This window comes from Lissotriton vulgaris, chromosome 8, assembly GCF_964263255.1.
Source record: "Lissotriton vulgaris chromosome 8, aLisVul1.2, whole genome shotgun sequence".
NCBI classification, from domain to species: domain Eukaryota; kingdom Metazoa; phylum Chordata; class Amphibia; order Caudata; family Salamandridae; genus Lissotriton; species Lissotriton vulgaris.
In genome coordinates, this window is record NC_141696.1 from 154,719,363 (window position 1) to 154,736,771 (window position 17,409).

At 43.6% G+C, this 17,409-nt stretch overlaps 23 non-coding genes across 23 annotated transcripts; all 23 read right to left on the reverse strand.

Moving 5' to 3' along the window:
• Window positions 1–544: 544 nt before the first annotated feature.
• Window positions 545–627, reverse strand: TRNAL-UAG (transfer RNA leucine (anticodon UAG)). The gene has a single exon. It is a non-coding gene; the product is annotated as a tRNA-Leu (tRNA).
• A 1,024-nt stretch (window positions 628–1,651) lies between these two features.
• On the reverse strand, window positions 1,652–1,734 carry TRNAL-AAG (transfer RNA leucine (anticodon AAG)). The gene has a single exon. It is a non-coding gene; the product is annotated as a tRNA-Leu (tRNA).
• A 191-nt stretch (window positions 1,735–1,925) lies between these two features.
• On the reverse strand, window positions 1,926–2,008 carry TRNAL-CAG (transfer RNA leucine (anticodon CAG)). The gene has a single exon. It is a non-coding gene; the product is annotated as a tRNA-Leu (tRNA).
• Window positions 2,009–2,640: 632 nt separating this feature from the next.
• TRNAL-UAG (transfer RNA leucine (anticodon UAG)) lies at window positions 2,641–2,723 on the reverse strand. Its single transcript has one exon. It is a non-coding gene; the product is annotated as a tRNA-Leu (tRNA).
• A 1,024-nt stretch (window positions 2,724–3,747) lies between these two features.
• On the reverse strand, window positions 3,748–3,830 carry TRNAL-AAG (transfer RNA leucine (anticodon AAG)). Its single transcript has one exon. It is a non-coding gene; the product is annotated as a tRNA-Leu (tRNA).
• A 191-nt stretch (window positions 3,831–4,021) lies between these two features.
• On the reverse strand, window positions 4,022–4,104 carry TRNAL-CAG (transfer RNA leucine (anticodon CAG)). Its single transcript has one exon. It is a non-coding gene; the product is annotated as a tRNA-Leu (tRNA).
• Window positions 4,105–4,736: 632 nt separating this feature from the next.
• Window positions 4,737–4,819, reverse strand: TRNAL-UAG (transfer RNA leucine (anticodon UAG)). Its single transcript has one exon. It is a non-coding gene; the product is annotated as a tRNA-Leu (tRNA).
• Window positions 4,820–5,843: 1,024 nt separating this feature from the next.
• Window positions 5,844–5,926, reverse strand: TRNAL-AAG (transfer RNA leucine (anticodon AAG)). The gene has a single exon. It is a non-coding gene; the product is annotated as a tRNA-Leu (tRNA).
• Window positions 5,927–6,117: 191 nt separating this feature from the next.
• TRNAL-CAG (transfer RNA leucine (anticodon CAG)) lies at window positions 6,118–6,200 on the reverse strand. The gene has a single exon. It is a non-coding gene; the product is annotated as a tRNA-Leu (tRNA).
• Window positions 6,201–6,832: 632 nt separating this feature from the next.
• On the reverse strand, window positions 6,833–6,915 carry TRNAL-UAG (transfer RNA leucine (anticodon UAG)). Its single transcript has one exon. It is a non-coding gene; the product is annotated as a tRNA-Leu (tRNA).
• Window positions 6,916–7,939: 1,024 nt separating this feature from the next.
• TRNAL-AAG (transfer RNA leucine (anticodon AAG)) lies at window positions 7,940–8,022 on the reverse strand. The gene has a single exon. It is a non-coding gene; the product is annotated as a tRNA-Leu (tRNA).
• Window positions 8,023–8,928: 906 nt separating this feature from the next.
• Window positions 8,929–9,011, reverse strand: TRNAL-UAG (transfer RNA leucine (anticodon UAG)). Its single transcript has one exon. It is a non-coding gene; the product is annotated as a tRNA-Leu (tRNA).
• A 1,025-nt stretch (window positions 9,012–10,036) lies between these two features.
• On the reverse strand, window positions 10,037–10,119 carry TRNAL-AAG (transfer RNA leucine (anticodon AAG)). The gene has a single exon. It is a non-coding gene; the product is annotated as a tRNA-Leu (tRNA).
• Window positions 10,120–10,310: 191 nt separating this feature from the next.
• Window positions 10,311–10,393, reverse strand: TRNAL-CAG (transfer RNA leucine (anticodon CAG)). Its single transcript has one exon. It is a non-coding gene; the product is annotated as a tRNA-Leu (tRNA).
• Window positions 10,394–11,025: 632 nt separating this feature from the next.
• Window positions 11,026–11,108, reverse strand: TRNAL-UAG (transfer RNA leucine (anticodon UAG)). The gene has a single exon. It is a non-coding gene; the product is annotated as a tRNA-Leu (tRNA).
• A 1,025-nt stretch (window positions 11,109–12,133) lies between these two features.
• Window positions 12,134–12,216, reverse strand: TRNAL-AAG (transfer RNA leucine (anticodon AAG)). The gene has a single exon. It is a non-coding gene; the product is annotated as a tRNA-Leu (tRNA).
• A 191-nt stretch (window positions 12,217–12,407) lies between these two features.
• TRNAL-CAG (transfer RNA leucine (anticodon CAG)) lies at window positions 12,408–12,490 on the reverse strand. The gene has a single exon. It is a non-coding gene; the product is annotated as a tRNA-Leu (tRNA).
• Window positions 12,491–13,122: 632 nt separating this feature from the next.
• On the reverse strand, window positions 13,123–13,205 carry TRNAL-UAG (transfer RNA leucine (anticodon UAG)). The gene has a single exon. It is a non-coding gene; the product is annotated as a tRNA-Leu (tRNA).
• Window positions 13,206–14,503: 1,298 nt separating this feature from the next.
• On the reverse strand, window positions 14,504–14,586 carry TRNAL-CAG (transfer RNA leucine (anticodon CAG)). The gene has a single exon. It is a non-coding gene; the product is annotated as a tRNA-Leu (tRNA).
• A 632-nt stretch (window positions 14,587–15,218) lies between these two features.
• On the reverse strand, window positions 15,219–15,301 carry TRNAL-UAG (transfer RNA leucine (anticodon UAG)). The gene has a single exon. It is a non-coding gene; the product is annotated as a tRNA-Leu (tRNA).
• A 1,024-nt stretch (window positions 15,302–16,325) lies between these two features.
• TRNAL-AAG (transfer RNA leucine (anticodon AAG)) lies at window positions 16,326–16,408 on the reverse strand. Its single transcript has one exon. It is a non-coding gene; the product is annotated as a tRNA-Leu (tRNA).
• A 191-nt stretch (window positions 16,409–16,599) lies between these two features.
• TRNAL-CAG (transfer RNA leucine (anticodon CAG)) lies at window positions 16,600–16,682 on the reverse strand. Its single transcript has one exon. It is a non-coding gene; the product is annotated as a tRNA-Leu (tRNA).
• Window positions 16,683–17,314: 632 nt separating this feature from the next.
• On the reverse strand, window positions 17,315–17,397 carry TRNAL-UAG (transfer RNA leucine (anticodon UAG)). The gene has a single exon. It is a non-coding gene; the product is annotated as a tRNA-Leu (tRNA).
• Window positions 17,398–17,409: the final 12 nt, after the last annotated feature.

Here is a 17,409-nt window from a genome sequence, read left to right on the forward strand (position 1 = left end):
GTACTTCCAACAGATCTTTGAACAATCCATAGAGAGCAGTACCTATGAAGAACTCTTTAGACCTTTAAGGCGTACAAAGAGAAAGTGCTCTTAACCAGCCACTTGAAAGGCCCAAAGCTGCTTTGAAATTGAGTCAACAGCCACCTCTTGGCTAGCTAAAGCAAATTCAACAAGGAATTTCAATGTCACAACATAGGGTGGAATACGCAAATCTAAGCAGCCCCTGATCACAGCCCTGAGGAAATTGCCGTAAGTGTGCTGGAGTCCAACTGTCTACCAGATGCTAGGCATTCTTCCATATTTGCATGGCCTGTCTGGCCAGGGCATACAAGAGCATGACTCTTCCAGATGAGCTCTTACATGGGTCCTATGCTCATATAGTAAGGACTGCACTTTGTCAGCAAGACTTTATACAACCGAAATATATGAGAAACCCCAGCTCTCTTGACTAGATGAGGACGGAATCACATCCCAGGTGAAGACCAATAGATGCAACTTCCATCAGATGTTAACCTGAAAAAGGAGATTACATCTCCAAAAGTCATGTCAGAAGTGGGATTCGAACCCACGCCTCCAGAGGAGACTGCGGCCTAAATACAGCGCCTTAGACCACTCGGCCATCCTGACAGTGCAGAGTCTTAAGAAATGTATAAAAGTCACTCAGAAATTTCTGCCTCCATGCAAGCCTGAAATAATTTAAACCTTCAAACACAAGGTGCAACTTTATGCACAGGACAATAAACACAGAAGATCACATGTGAAAGCATTTCATTTCACAGGTGTACAATTTTTATGCTTTTAAAATACCTCATACCTCTCACCAGCTATTTAGGGTCCTGTATCCTACTCACAAAATTACCTTGCCTGCGACCTCTCTCTCTACACAAACAACTACTGCACAGGAAGTAGGAAGGCAGAAGGTGGGGCATATTATGCAAATGTATGCTGTCATTGTGCCTTGCAGATTCATGCAGGATTTCTAGATCCTTGCTGGATACAAGAGAGCAGACCTTGTTTCAGATCAACTGTCCCTAGCAGGGAACGTCTGAGCACATGCAGTCTTTTGCTCTCTAGCCCCTGGCCTGGGACTTACCCTCACTGGCTGAGGCGTGAATTTCTGCATACCAACGTTGCATAGATGGTACGTTTGTGGTCGGTTTGGGATGGGTGGGAGGTCAAAAGCAGGGAAAAGTATGTCGCCTTCACTTCTAGTCTCCTCTTCTAGGCCTACCTGCCGTTCACTCACTCTGTCTTTGTTTCATTCTCTCCTTCCTCAACACCCCTTCTCACTCACTCGCTCTATCACTTGTGCTCTTTCCCCTTGCTCTGCATTTCATAGTGGAAACATCTCTTGAATGGAGCATTAGAAAATGAGGTTACATAAAATTAACAATCTACTTATTGGAAACCAAAAATATCACAAGACTGAATGTAACCCATTTCATTAATAAAAGGGACTTTTTAAGCACCCCCCAAAAAACACATAAAACACCACGAGTGCTAGAAGAATATTATACGAGCTTGAAGACAGAATTGGGCAAATTAATTTGCAGTTGAAACTGAAGTTTGTTACTTATTCAGATATTATATGCACTGCCAATTTTTAGCTGAGATTCTAAAAGAACTCAGAGACAAAATGGACTTAAAGTTTTGTCAGAAGTGGGATTCGAACCCACGCCTCCAGGAGAGACTGCAGCCTTAACGCAGCGCCTTAGACCACTCGGCCATCCTGACCACATTTGCTTGATCATCTACAGAGAGGAAAAGATATTGTGAACCAAAAAAAACACACAACTTAGGTCATGAGTGGCTAGAGCAAGAAAAAAACTCACTGCACTTTTCCAAGTAGACAACCATAGAAGCCCATGTGAGGGAAATGATCTGATTTTTTCTCTCCCAAGAAAAAAGTAGAGTAAACACACAATTGTCAGAAGTGGGATTTGAACCCACGCCTCCAGAAGAGACTGCGACCTGAACGCAGCACCTTAGACCACTCGGCCATCCTGACTTGCATTTGTGGAACCTTCCACAGGCCAGACAGCCATGCAAGTGGGGTACCGAAAAGGCATGCCCTCAATTTATTTATCCTATTATAAGTACTTCCAACAGATCTTTGAACAATCCATAGAGAGCAGTACCTATGAAGAACTCTTTAGACCTTTAAGGCGTACAAAGAGAAAGTGCTATTAACCAGCCACTTGAAAGGCCCAAAGCTGCTTTGAAATTGAGTCAACAGCCACCTCTTGGCTAGCTAAAGCAAATTCAACAAGGAATTTCAATGTCACAACATAGGGTGGAATACGCAAATCTAAGCAGCCCCTGATCACAGCCCTGAGGAAATTGCCGTAAGTGTGCTGGAGTCCAACTGTCTACCAGATGCTAGGCATTCTTCCATATTTGCATGGCCTGTCTGGCCAGGGCATACAAGAGCATGACTCTTCCAGATGAGCTCTTACATGGGTCCTATGCTCATATAGTAAGGACTGCACTTTGTCAGCAAGACTTTATACAACCGAAATATATGAGAAACCCCAGCTCTCTTGACTAGATGAGGACGGAATCACATCCCAGGTGAAGACCAACAGATGCAACTTCCATCAGATGTTAACCTGTAAAAGGAGATTACATCTCCAAAAGTCATGTCAGAAGTGGGATTCAAACCCACGCCTCCAGAGGAGACTGCGGCCTAAACACAGCGCCTTAGACCACTCGGCCATCCTGACAGTGCAGAGTCTTAAGAAATGTATAAAAGTCACTCAGAAATTTCTGCCTCCATGCAAGCCTGAAATAATTTAAACCTTCAAACACAAGGTGCAACTTTATGCACAGGACAATAAACACAGAAGATCACATGTGAAAGCATTTCATTTCACAGGTGTACAATTTTTATGCTTTTAAAATACCTCATACCTCTCACCAGCTATTTAGGGTCCTGTATCCTACTCACAAAATTACCTTGCCTGCGACCTCTCTCTCTACACAAACAACTACTGCACAGGAAGTAGGAAGGCAGAAGGTGGGGCATATTATGCAAATGTATGCTGTCATTGTGCCTTGCAGATTCATGCAGGATTTCTAGATCCTTGCTGGATACAAGAGAGCAGACCTTGTTTCAGATCAACTGTCCCTAGCAGGGAACGTCTGAGCACATGCAGTCTTTTGCTCTCTAGCCCCTGGCCTGGGACTTACCCTCACTGGCTGAGGCGTGAATTTCTGCATACCAACGTTGCATAGATGGTACGTTTGTGGTTGGTTTGGGATGGGTGGGAGGTCAAAAGCATGGAAAAGTATGTCGCCTTCACTTCTAGTCTCCTCTTCTAGGCCTACCTGCCGTTCACTCACTCTGTCTTTGTTTCATTCTCTCCTTCCTCAACACCCCTTCTCACTCACTCGCTCTATCACTTGTGCTCTTTCCCCTTGCTCTGCATTTCATAGTGGAAACATCTCTTGAATGGAGCATTAGAAAATGAGGTTACATAAAATTAACAATCTACTTATTGGAAACCAAAAATATCACAAGACTGAATGTAACCCATTTCATTAAAAAAAGGGACTTTTTAAGCACCCCCCAAAAAACACATAAAACACCACGAGTGCTAGAAGAATATTATACGAGCTTGAAGACAGAATTGGGCAAATTAATTTGCAGTTGAAACTGAAGTTTGTTACTTATTCAGATATTATATGCACTGCCAATTTTTAGCTGAGATTCTAAAAGAACTCAGAGACAAAATGGACTTAAAGTTTTGTCAGAAGTGGGATTCGAACCCACGCCTCCAGGAGAGACCGCGGCCTTAACGCAGCGCCTTAGACCACTCAGCCATCCTGACCACATTTGTTTGATCATCTACAGAGAGGGAAAGATATTGTGAACCTAAAAAAGCACACATCTTAGGTCATGAGTGGCTAGAGCAAGAAAAAAACTCACTGCACTTTTCCAAGTAGACAACCATATAAGCCCATGTGAGGGAAATGATCAGATTTTTTCTCTCTCAAGAAAAAAGTAGAGTAAACACACAATTGTCAGAAGTGGGATTTGAACCCACGCCTCCAGAAGAGACTGCGATCTGAACGCAGCGCCTTAGACCACTCGGCCATCCTGACTTGCATTTGTGGAACCTTCCACAGGCCAGAAAGCCATGCAAGTGGGGTACCGAAAAGGCATGCCCTCAATTTATTTATCCTATTATAAGTACTTCCAACAGATCTTTGAACAATCCATAGAGAGCAGTACCTATGAAGAACTCTTTAGACCTTTAAGGCGTACAAAGAGAAAGTGCTATTAACCAGCCACTTGAAAGGCCCAAAGCTGCTTTGAAATTGAGTCAACAGCCACCTCTTGGCTAGCTAAAGCAAATTCAACAAGGAATTTCAATGTCACAACATAGGGTGCAATACGCAAATCTAAGCAGCCCCTGATCACAGCCCTGAGGAAATTGCCGTAAGTGTGCTGGAGTCCAACTGTCTACCAGATGCTAGGCATTCTTCCATATTTGCATGGCCTGTCTGGCCAGGGCATACAAGAGCATGACTCTTCCAGATGAGCTCTTACATGGGTCCTATGCTCATATAGTAAGGACTGCACTTTGTCAGCAAGACTTTATACAACCGAAATATATGAGAAACCCCAGCTCTCTTGACTAGATGAGGACGGAATCACATCCTAGGTGAAGACCAACAGATGCAACTTCCATCAGATGTTAAACTGAAAAAGGAGATTACATCTCCAAAAGTCATGTCAGAAGTGGGATTCGAACCCACGCCTCCAGAGAAGACTGCGGCCTAAACACAGCGCCTTAGACCACTCGGCCATCCTGACAGTGCAGAGTCTTAAGAAATGTATAAAAGTCACTCAGAAATTTCTGCCTCCATGCAAGCCTGAAATAATTTAAACCTTCAAACACAAGGTGCAACTTTATGCACAGGACAATAAACACAGAAGATCACATGTGAAAGCATTTCATTTCACAGGTGTACAATTTTTATGCTTTTAGAATACCTCATACCTCTCACCAGCTATTTAGGGTCCTGTATCCTACTCACAAAATTACCTTGCCTGCGACCTCTCTCTCTACACAAACAACTACTGCACAGGAAGTAGGAAGGCAGAAGGTGGGGCATATTATGCAAATGTATGCTGTCATTGTGCCTTGCAGATTCATGCAGGATTTCTAGATCCTTGCTGGATACAAGAGAGCAGACCTTGTTTCAGATCAACTGTCCCTAGCAGGGAACGTCTGAGCACATGCAGTCTTTTGCTCTCTAGCCCCTGGCCTGGGACTTACCTTCACTGGCTGAGGCGTGAATTTCTGCATACCAACGTTGCATAGATGGTACGTTTGTGGTCGGTTTGGGATGGGTGGGAGGTCAAAAGCATGGAAAAGTATGTCGCCTTCACTTCTAGTCTCCTCTTCTAGGCCTACCTGCCGTTCACTCACTCTGTCTTTGTTTCATTCTCTCCTTCCTCAACACCCCTTCTCACTCACTCGCTCTATCACTTGTGCTCTTTCCCCTTGCTCTGCATTTCAAAGTGGAAACATCTCTTGAATGGAGCATTAGAAAATGAGGTTACATAAAATTAACAATCTACTTATTGGAAACCAAAAATATCACAAGACTGAATGTAACCCATTTCATTAATAAAAGGGACTTTTTAAGCACCCCCCAAAAAACACATAAAACACCACGAGTGCTAGAAGAATATTATACGAGCTTGAAGACAGAATTGGGCAAATTAATTTGCAGTTGAAACTGAAGTTTGTTACTTATTCAGATATTATATGCACTGCCAATTTTTAGCTGAGATTCTAAAAGAACTCAGAGACAAAATGGACTTAAAGTTTTGTCAGAAGTGGGATTCGAACCCACGCCTCCAGGAGAGACTGCGGCCTTAACGCAGCGCCTTAGACCACTCGGCCATCCTGACCACATTTGCTTGATCATCTACAGAGAGGGAAAGATATTGTGAACCAAAAAAAGCACACAACTTAGGTCATGAGTGGCTAGAGCATGAAAAAAACTCACTGCACTTTTCCAAGTAGACAACCATATAAGCCCATGTGAGGAAAATGATCTGATTTTTTCTCTCCCAAGAAAAAAGTAGAGTAAACACACAATTGTCAGAAGTGGGATTTGAACCCACGCCTCCAGAAGAGACTGCAACCTGAACGCAGCGCCTTAGACCACTCGGCCATCCTGACTTGCATTTGTGGACCCTTCCACAGGCCAGACAGCCATGCAAGTGGGGTACCGAAAAGGCATGCCCTCAATTTATTTATCCTATTATAAGTACTTCCAACAGATCTTTGAACAATCCATAGAGAGCAGTACCTATGAAGAACTCTTTAGACCTTTAAGGCGTACAAAGAGAAAGTGCTATTAACCAGCCACTTGAAAGGCCCAAAGCTGCTTTGAAATTGAGTCAACAGCCACCTCTTGGCTAGCTAAAGCAAATTCAACAAGGAATTTCAATGTCAAAACATAGGGTGGAATACGCAAATCTAAGCAGCCCATGATCACAGCCCTGAGGAAATTGCCGTAAGTGTGCTGGAGTCCAACTGTCTACCAGATGCTAGGCATTCTTCCATATTTGCATGGCCTGTCTGGCCAGGGCATACAAGAGCATGACTCTTCCAGATGAGCTCTTACATGGGTCCTATGCTCATATAGTAAGGACTGCACTTTGTCAGCAAGACTTTATACAACCGAAATATATGAGAAACCCCAGCTCTCTTGACTAGATGAGGACGGAATCACATCCCAGGTGAAGACCAACAGATGCAACTTCCATCAGATGTTAACCTGAAAAAGGAGATTACATCTCCAAAAGTCATGTCAGAAGTGGGATTCGAACCCACGCCTCCAGAGGAGACTGCAGCCTAAACACAGCGCCTTAGACCACTCGGCCATCCTGACAGTGCAGAGTCTTAAGAAATGTATAAAAGTCACTCATAAATTTCTGCCTCCATGCAAGCCTGAAATAATTTAAACCTTCAAACACAAGGTGCAACTTTATGCACAGGACAATAAACACAGACGATCACATGTGAAAGCATTTCATTTCACAGGTGTACAATTTTTATGCTTTTAAAATACCTCATACCTCTCACCAGCTATTTAGGGTCCTGTATCCTACTCACAAAATGACCTTGCCTGCGACCTCTCTCTCTACACAAACAACTACTGCACAGGAAGTAGGAAGGCAGAATGTGGGGCATATTATGCAAATGTATGCTGTCATTGTGCCTTGCAGATTCATGCAGGATTTCTAGATCCTTGCTGGATACAAGAGAGCAGACCTTGTTTCAGATCAACTGTCCCTAGCAGGGAACGTCTGAGCACATGCAGTCTTTTGCTCTCTAGCCCCTGGCCTGGGACTTACCCTCACTGGCTGAGGCGTGAATTTCTGCATACCAACGTTGCATAGATGGTACGTTTGTGGTTGGTTTGGGATGGGTGGGAGGTCAAAAGCATGGAAAAGTATGTCGCCTTCACTTCTAGTCTCCTCTTCTAGGCCTACCTGCCGTTCACTCACTCTGTCTTTGTTTCATTCTCTCCTTCCTCAACACCCCTTCTCACTCACTCGCTCTATCACTTGTGCTCTTTCCCCTTGCTCTGCATTTCATTGTGGAAACATCTCTTGAATGGAGCATTAGAAAATGAGGTTACATAAAATTAACAATCTACTTATTGGAAACCAAAAATATCACAAGACTGAATGTAACCCATTTCATTAATAAAAGGGACTTTTTAAGCACCCCCCAAAAAACACATAAAACACCACGAGTGCTAGAAGAATATTATACGAGCTTGAAGACAGAATTGGGCAAATTAATTTGCAGTTGAAACTGAAGTTTGTTACTTATTCAGATATTATATGCACTGCCAATTTTTAGCTGAGATTCTAAAAGAACTCAGAGACAAAATGGACTTAAAGTTTTGTCAGAAGTGGGATTTGAACCCACGCCTCCAGGAGAGACTGCGGCCTTAACGCAGCGCCTTAGACCACTCGGCCATCCTGACCACATTTGCTTGATCATCTACAGAGAGGGAAAGATATTGTGAACCAAAAAAAGCACACATCTTAGGTCATGAGTGGCTAGAGCAAGAAAAAAACTCACTGCACTTTTCCAAGTAGACAACCATATAAGCCCATGTGAGGGAAATGATCAGATTTTTTCTCTCTCAAGAAAAAAGTAGAGTAAACACACAATTGTCAGAAGTGGGATTTGATCCCACGCCTCCAGAAGAGACTGCGACCTGAACGCAGTGCCTTAGACCACTCGGCCATCCTGACTTGCATTTGTGGAACCTTCCACAGGCCAGACAGCCATGCAAGTGGGGTACCGAAAAGGCATGCCCTCAATTTATTTATCCTATTATAAGTACTTCCAACAGATCTTTGAACAATCCATAGAGAGCAGTACCTATGAAGAACTCTTTAGACCTTTAAGGCGTACAAAGAGAAAGTGCTATTAACCAGCCACTTGAACGGAACAAAGCTGCTTTGAAATTGAGTCAACAGCCACCTCTTGGCTAGCTAAAGCAAATTCAACAAGGAATTTCAATGTCACAACATAAGGTGAAATACGCAAATCTAAGCAGCCCCTGATCACAGCCCTGAGGAAATTGCCGTAAGTGTGCTGGAGTCCAACTGTCTACCAGATGCTAGGCATTCTTCCATATTTGCATGGCCTGTCTGGCCAGGGCATACAAGAGCATGACTCTTCCAGATGAGCTCTTACATGGGTCCTATGCTCATATAGTAAGGACTGCACTTTGTCAGCAAGACTTTATACAACCGAAATATATGAGAAACCCCAGCTCTCTTGACTAGATGAGGACGGAATCACATCCCAGGTGAAGACCAACAGATGCAACTTCCATCAGATGTTAACCTGAAAAAGGAGATTACATCTCCATAAGTCATGTCAGAAGTGGGATTCGAACCCACGCCTCCAGAGGAGACTGCGGCCTAAACACAGCGCCTTAGACCACTCGGCCATCCTGACAGTGCAGAGTCTTAAGAAATGTATAAAAGTCACTCAGAAATTTCTGCCTCCATACAAGCCTGAAATAATTTAAACCTTCAAACACAAGGTGCAACTTTATGCACAGGACAATAAACACAGAAGATCACATGTGAAAGCATTTCATTTCACAGGTGTACAATTTTTATGCTTTTAAAATACCTCATACCTCTCACCAGCTATTTAGGGTCCTGTATCCTACTCACAAAATTACCTTGCCTGCGACCTCTCTCTCTACACAAACAACTACTGCACAGGAAGTAGGAAGGCAGAAGGTGGGGCATATTATGCAAATGTATGCTGTCATTGTGCCTTGCAGATTCATGCAGGATTTCTAGATCCTTGCTGGATACAAGAGAGCAGACCTTGTTTCAGATCAACTGTCCCTAGCAGGGAACGTCTGAGCACATGCAGTCTTTTGCTCTCTAGCCCCTGGCCTGGGACTTACCCTCACTGGCTGAGGCGTGAATTTCTGCATACCAACGTTGCATAGATGGTATGTTTGTGGTCGGTTTGGGATGGGTGGGAGGTCAAAAGCAGGGAAAAGTATGTCGCCTTCACTTCTAGTCTCCTCTTCTAGGCCTACCTGCCGTTCACTCACTCTGTCTTTGTTTCATTCTCTCCTTCCTCAACACCCCTTCTCACTCACTCGCTCTATCACTTGTGCTCTTTCCCCTTGCTCTGCATTTCATAGTGGAAACATCTCTTGAATGGAGCATTAGAAAATGAGGTTACATAAAATTAACAATCTACATATTGGAAACCAAAAATATCACAAGACTGAATGTAACCCATTTCATTATTTAAAAGGGACTTTTTAAGCACCCCCCAAAAAACACATAAAACACCACGAGTGCTAGAAGAATATTATACGAGCTTGAAGACAGAATTGGGCAAATTAATTTGCAGTCGAAACTGAAGTTTGTTACTTATTCAGATATTATATGCACTGCCAATTTTTAGCTGAGATTCTAAAAGAACTCAGAGACAAAATGGACTTAAAGTTTTGTCAGAAGTGGGATTCGAACCCACTCCTCCAGGAGAGACTGCGGCCTTAACGCAGCGCCTTAGACCACTCGGCCATCCTGACCACATTTGCTTGATCATCTACAGAGAGGGAAAGATATTGTGAACCAAAAAAAGCACACATCTTAGGTCATGAGTGGCTAGAGCAAGAAAAAAACTCACTGCACTTTTCCAAGTAGACAACCATATAAGCCCATGTGAGGGAAATGATCAGATTTTTTCTCTCTCAAGAAAAAAGTAGAGTAAACACACAATTGTCAGAAGTGGGATTTGAACCCACGCCTCCAGAAGAGACTGCGACCTGAACGCAGCGCCTTAGACCACTCGGCCATCCTGACTTGCATTTGTGGAACCTTCCACAGGCCAGACAGCCATGCAAGTGGGGTACCGAAAAGGCATGCCCTCAATTTATTTATCCTATTATAAGTACTTCCAACAGATCTTTGAACAATCCATAGAGAGCAGTACCTATGAAGAACTCTTTAGACCTTTAAGGCGTACAAAGAGAAAGTGCTATTAACCAGCCACTTGAACGGAACAAAGCTGCTTTGAAATTGAGTCAACAGCCACCTCTTGGCTAGCTAAAGCAAATTCAACAAGGAATTTCAATGTCACAACATAAGGTGAAATACGCAAATCTAAGCAGCCCCTGATCACAGCCCTGAGGAAATTGCCGTAAGTGTGCTGGAGTCCAACTGTCTACCAGATGCTAGGCATTCTTCCATATTTGCATGGCCTGTCTGGCCAGGGCATACAAGAGCATGACTCTTCCAGATGAGCTCTTACATGGGTCCTATGCTCATATAGTAAGGACTGCACTTTGTCAGCAAGACTTTATACAACCGAAATATATGAGAAACCCCAGCTCTCTTGACTAGATGAGGACGGAATCACATCCCAGGTGAAGACCAACAGATGCAACTTCCATCAGATGTTAACCTGAAAAAGGAGATTACATCTCCAAAAGTCATGTCAGAAGTGGGATTCGAACCCACTCCTCCAGAGGAGACTGCGGCCTAAACACAGCGCCTTAGACCACTCGGCCATCCTGACAGTGCAGAGTCTTAAGAAATGTATAAAAGTCACTCAGAAATTTCTGCCTCCATGCAAGCCTGAAATAATTTAAACCTTCAAACACAAGGTGCAACTTTATGCACAGGACAATAAACACAGAAGATCACATGTGAAAGCATTTCATTTCACAGGTGTACAATTTTTATGCTTTTAAAATACCTCATACCTCTCACCAGCTATTTAGGGTCCTGTATCCTACTCACAAAATTACCTTGCCTGCGACCTCTCTCTCTACACAAACAACTACTGCACAGGAAGTAGGAAGGCAGAAGGTGGGGCATATTATGCAAATGTATGCTGTCATTGTGCCTTGCAGATTCATGCAGGATTTCTAGATCCTTGCTGGATACAAGAGAGCAGACCTTGTTTCAGATCAACTGTCCCTAGCAGGGAACGTCTGAGCACATGCAGTCTTTTGCTCTCTAGCCCCTGGCCTGGGACTTACCCTCACTGGCTGAGGCGTGAATTTCTGCATACCAACGTTGCATAGATGGTACGTTTGTGGTCGGTTTGGGATGGGTGGGAGGTCAAAAGCAGGGAAAAGTATGTCGCCTTCACTTCTAGTCTCCTCTTCTAGGCCTACCTGCCGTTCACTCACTCTGTCTTTGTTTCATTCTCTCCTTCCTCAACACCCCTTCTCACTCACTCGCTCTATCACTTGTGCTCTTTCCCCTTGCTCTGCATTTCATAGTGGAAACATCTCTTGAATGGAGCATTAGATAATGAGGTTACATAAAATTAACAATCTACTTATTGGAAACCAAAAATATCACAAGACTGAATGTAACCCATTTCATTATTTAAAAGGGACTTTTTAAGCACCCCCCAAAAAACACATAAAACACCACGAGTGCTAGAAGAATATTATACGAGCTTGAAGACAGAATTGGGCAAATTAATTTGCAGTCGAAACTGAAGTTTGTTACTTATTCAGATATTATATGCACTGCCAATTTTTAGCTGAGATTCTAAAAGAACTCAGAGACAAAATGGACTTAAAGTTTTGTCAGAAGTGGGATTCGAACCCACGCCTCCAGGAGAGACTGCGGCCTTAACGCAGCGCCTTAGACCACTCGGCCATCCTGACCACATTTGCTTGATCATCTACAGAGAGGAAAAGATATTGTGAACCAAAAAAAACACACAACTTAGGTCATGAGTGGCTAGAGCAAGAAAAAAACTCACTGCACTTTTCCAAGTAGACAACCATAGAAGCCCATGTGAGGGAAATGATCTGATTTTTTCTCTCCCAAGAAAAAAGTAGAGTAAACACACAATTGTCAGAAGTGGGATTTGAACCCACGCCTCCAGAAGAGACTGCGACCTGAACGCAGCACCTTAGACCACTCGGCCATCCTGACTTGCATTTGTGGAACCTTCCACAGGCCAGACAGCCATGCAAGTGGGGTACCGAAAAGGCATGCCCTCAATTTATTTATCCTATTATAAGTACTTCCAACAGATCTTTGAACAATCCATAGAGAGCAGTACCTATGAAGAACTCTTTAGACCTTTAAGGCGTACAAAGAGAAAGTGCTATTAACCAGCCACTTGAAAGGCCCAAAGCTGCTTTGAAATTGAGTCAACAGCCACCTCTTGGCTAGCTAAAGCAAATTCAACAAGGAATTTCAATGTCACAACATAGGGTGGAATACGCAAATCTAAGCAGCCCCTGATCACAGCCCTGAGGAAATTGCCGTAAGTGTGCTGGAGTCCAACTGTCTACCAGATGCTAGGCATTCTTCCATATTTGCATGGCCTGTCTGGCCAGGGCATACAAGAGCATGACTCTTCCAGATGAGCTCTTACATGGGTCCTATGCTCATATAGTAAGGACTGCACTTTGTCAGCAAGACTTTATACAACCGAAATATATGAGAAACCCCAGCTCTCTTGACTAGATGAGGACGGAATCACATCCCAGGTGAAGACCAACAGATGCAACTTCCATCAGATGTTAACCTGTAAAAGGAGATTACATCTCCAAAAGTCATGTCAGAAGTGGGATTCAAACCCACGCCTCCAGAGGAGACTGCGGCCTAAACACAGCGCCTTAGACCACTCGGCCATCCTGACAGTGCAGAGTCTTAAGAAATGTATAAAAGTCACTCAGAAATTTCTGCCTCCATGCAAGCCTGAAATAATTTAAACCTTCAAACACAAGGTGCAACTTTATGCACAGGACAATAAACACAGAAGATCACATGTGAAAGCATTTCATTTCACAGGTGTACAATTTTTATGCTTTTAAAATACCTCATACCTCTCACCAGCTATTTAGGGTCCTGTATCCTACTCACAAAATTACCTTGCCTGCGACCTCTCTCTCTACACAAACAACTACTGCACAGGAAGTAGGAAGGCAGAAGGTGGGGCATATTATGCAAATGTATGCTGTCATTGTGCCTTGCAGATTCATGCAGGATTTCTAGATCCTTGCTGGATACAAGAGAGCAGACCTTGTTTCAGATCAACTGTCCCTAGCAGGGAACGTCTGAGCACATGCAGTCTTTTGCTCTCTAGCCCCTGGCCTGGGACTTACCCTCACTGGCTGAGGCGTGAATTTCTGCATACCAACGTTGCATAGATGGTACGTTTGTGGTTGGTTTGGGATGGGTGGGAGGTCAAAAGCATGGAAAAGTATGTCGCCTTCACTTCTAGTCTCCTCTTCTAGGCCTACCTGCCGTTCACTCACTCTGTCTTTGTTTCATTCTCTCCTTCCTCAACACCCCTTCTCACTCACTCGCTCTATCACTTGTGCTCTTTCCCCTTGCTCTGCATTTCATAGTGGAAACATCTCTTGAATGGAGCATTAGAAAATGAGGTTACATAAAATTAACAATCTACTTATTGGAAACCAAAAATATCACAAGACTGAATGTAACCCATTTCATTAAAAAAAGGGACTTTTTAAGCACCCCCCAAAAAACACATAAAACACCACGAGTGCTAGAAGAATATTATACGAGCTTGAAGACAGAATTGGGCAAATTAATTTGCAGTTGAAACTGAAGTTTGTTACTTATTCAGATATTATATGCACTGCCAATTTTTAGCTGAGATTCTAAAAGAACTCAGAGACAAAATGGACTTAAAGTTTTGTCAGCAGTGGGATTCGAACCCACGCCTCCAGGAGAGACCGCGGCCTTAACGCAGCGCCTTAGACCACTCAGCCATCCTGACCACATTTGTTTGATCATCTACAGAGAGGGAAAGATATTGTGAACCTAAAAAAGCACACATCTTAGGTCATGAGTGGCTAGAGCAAGAAAAAAACTCACTGCACTTTTCCAAGTGGACAACCATATAAGCCCATGTGAGGGAAATGATCAGATTTTTTCTCTCTCAAGAAAAAAGTAGAGTAAACACACAATTGTCAGAAGTGGGATTTGAACCCACGCCTCCAGAAGAGACTGCGATCTGAACGCAGCGCCTTAGACCACTCGGCCATCCTGACTTGCATTTGTGGAACCTTCCACAGGCCAGAAAGCCATGCAAGTGGGGTACCGAAAAGGCATGCCCTCAATTTATTTATCCTATTATAAGTACTTCCAACAGATCTTTGAACAATCCATAGAGAGCAGTACCTATGAAGAACTCTTTAGACCTTTAAGGCGTACAAAGAGAAAGTGCTATTAACCAGCCACTTGAAAGGCCCAAAGCTGCTTTGAAATTGAGTCAACAGCCACCTCTTGGCTAGCTAAAGCAAATTCAACAAGGAATTTCAATGTCACAACATAGGGTGCAATACGCAAATCTAAGCAGCCCCTGATCACAGCCCTGAGGAAATCGCCGTAAGTGTGCTGGAGTCCAACTGTCTACCAGATGCTAGGCATTCTTCCATATTTGCATGGCCTGTCTGGCCAGGGCATACAAGAGCATGACTCTTCCAGATGAGCTCTTACATGGGTCCTATGCTCATATAGTAAGGACTGCACTTTGTCAGCAAGACTTTATACAACCGAAATATATGAGAAACCCCAGCTCTCTTGACTAGATGAGGACGGAATCACATCCTAGGTGAAGACCAACAGATGCAACTTCCATCAGATGTTAAACTGAAAAAGGAGATTACATCTCCAAAAGTCATGTCAGAAGTGGGATTCGAACCCACGCCTCCAGAGAAGACTGCGGCCTAAACACAGCGCCTTAGACCACTCGGCCATCCTGACAGTGCAGAGTCTTAAGAAATGTATAAAAGTCACTCAGAAATTTCTGCCTCCATGCAAGCCTGAAATAATTTAAACCTTCAAACACAAGGTGCAACTTTATGCACAGGACAATAAACACAGAAGATCACATGTGAAAGCATTTCATTTCACAGGTGTACAATTTTTATGCTTTTAGAATACCTCATACCTCTCACCAGCTATTTAGGGTCCTGTATCCTACTCACAAAATTACCTTGCCTGCGACCTCTCTCTCTACACAAACAACTACTGCACAGGAAGTAGGAAGGCAGAAGGTGGGGCATATTATGCAAATGTATGCTGTCATTGTGCCTTGCAGATTCATGCAGGATTTCTAGATCCTTGCTGGATACAAGAGAGCAGACCTTGTTTCAGATCAACTGTCCCTAGCAGGGAACGTCTGAGCACATGCAGTCTTTTGCTCTCTAGCCCCTGGCCTGGGACTTACCTTCACTGGCTGAGGCGTGAATTTCTGCATACCAACGTTGCATAGATGGTACGTTTGTGGTCGGTTTGGGATGGGTGGGAGGTCAAAAGCATGGAAAAGTATGTCGCCTTCACTTCTAGTCTCCTCTTCTAGGCCTACCTGCCGTTCACTCACTCTGTCTTTGTTTCATTCTCTCCTTCCTCAACACCCCTTCTCACTCACTCGCTCTATCACTTGTGCTCTTTCCCCTTGCTCTGCATTTCATAGTGGAAACATCTCTTGAATGGAGCATTAGAAAATGAGGTTACATAAAATTAACAATCTACTTATTGGAAACCAAAAATATCACAAGACTGAATGTAACCCATTTCATTAATAAAAGGGACTTTTTAAGCACCCCCCAAAAAACACATAAAACACCACGAGTGCTAGAAGAATATTATACGAGCTTGAAGACAGAATTGGGCAAATTAATTTGCAGTTGAAACTGAAGTTTGTTACTTATTCAGATATTATATGCACTGCCAATTTTTAGCTGAGATTCTAAAAGAACTCAGAGACAAAATGGACTTAAAGTTTTGTCAGAAGTGGGATTCGAACCCACGCCTCCAGGAGAGACTGCGGCCTTAACGCAGCGCCTTAGACCACTCGGCCATCCTGACCACATTTGCTTGATCATCTACAGAGAGGGAAAGATATTGTGAACCAAAAAAAGCACACAACTTAGGTCATGAGTGGCTAGAGCATGAAAAAAACTCACTGCACTTTTCCAAGTAGACAACCATATAAGCCCATGTGAGGAAAATGATCTGATTTTTTCTCTCCCAAGAAAAAAGTAGAGTAAACACACAATTGTCAGAAGTGGGATTTGAACCCACGCCTCCAGAAGAGACTGCGACCTGAACGCAGCGCCTTAGACCACTCGGCCATCCTGACTTGCATTTGTGGACCCTTCCACAGGCCAGACAGCCATGCAAGTGGGGTACCGAAAAGGCATGCCCTCAATTTATTTATCCTATTATAAGTACTTCCAACAGATCTTTGAACAATCCATAGAGAGCAGTACCTATGAAGAACTCTTTAGACCTTTAAGGCGTACAAAGAGAAAGTGCTATTAACCAGCCACTTGAAAGGCCCAAAGCTGCTTTGAAATTGAGTCAACAGCCACCTCTTGGCTAGCTAAAGCAAATTCAACAAGGAATTTCAATGTCAAAACATAGGGTGGAATACGCAAATCTAAGCAGCCCATGATCACAGCCCTGAGGAAATTGCCGTAAGTGTGCTGGAGTCCAACTGTCTACCAGATGCTAGGCATTCTTCCATATTTGCATGGCCTGTCTGGCCAGGGCATACAAGAGCATGACTCTTCCAGATGAGCTCTTACATGGGTCCTATGCTCATATAGTAAGGACTGCACTTTGTCAGCAAGACTTTATACAACCGAAATATATGAGAAACCCCAGCTCTCTTGACTAGATGAGGACGGAATCACATCCCAGGTGAAGACCAACAGATGCAACTTCCATCAGATGTTAACCTGAAAAAGGAGATTACATCTCCAAAAGTCATGTCAGAAGTGGGATTCGAACCCACGCCTCCAGAGGAGACTGCAGCCTAAACACAGCGCCTTAGACCACTCGGCCATCCTGACAGTGCAGAGTCT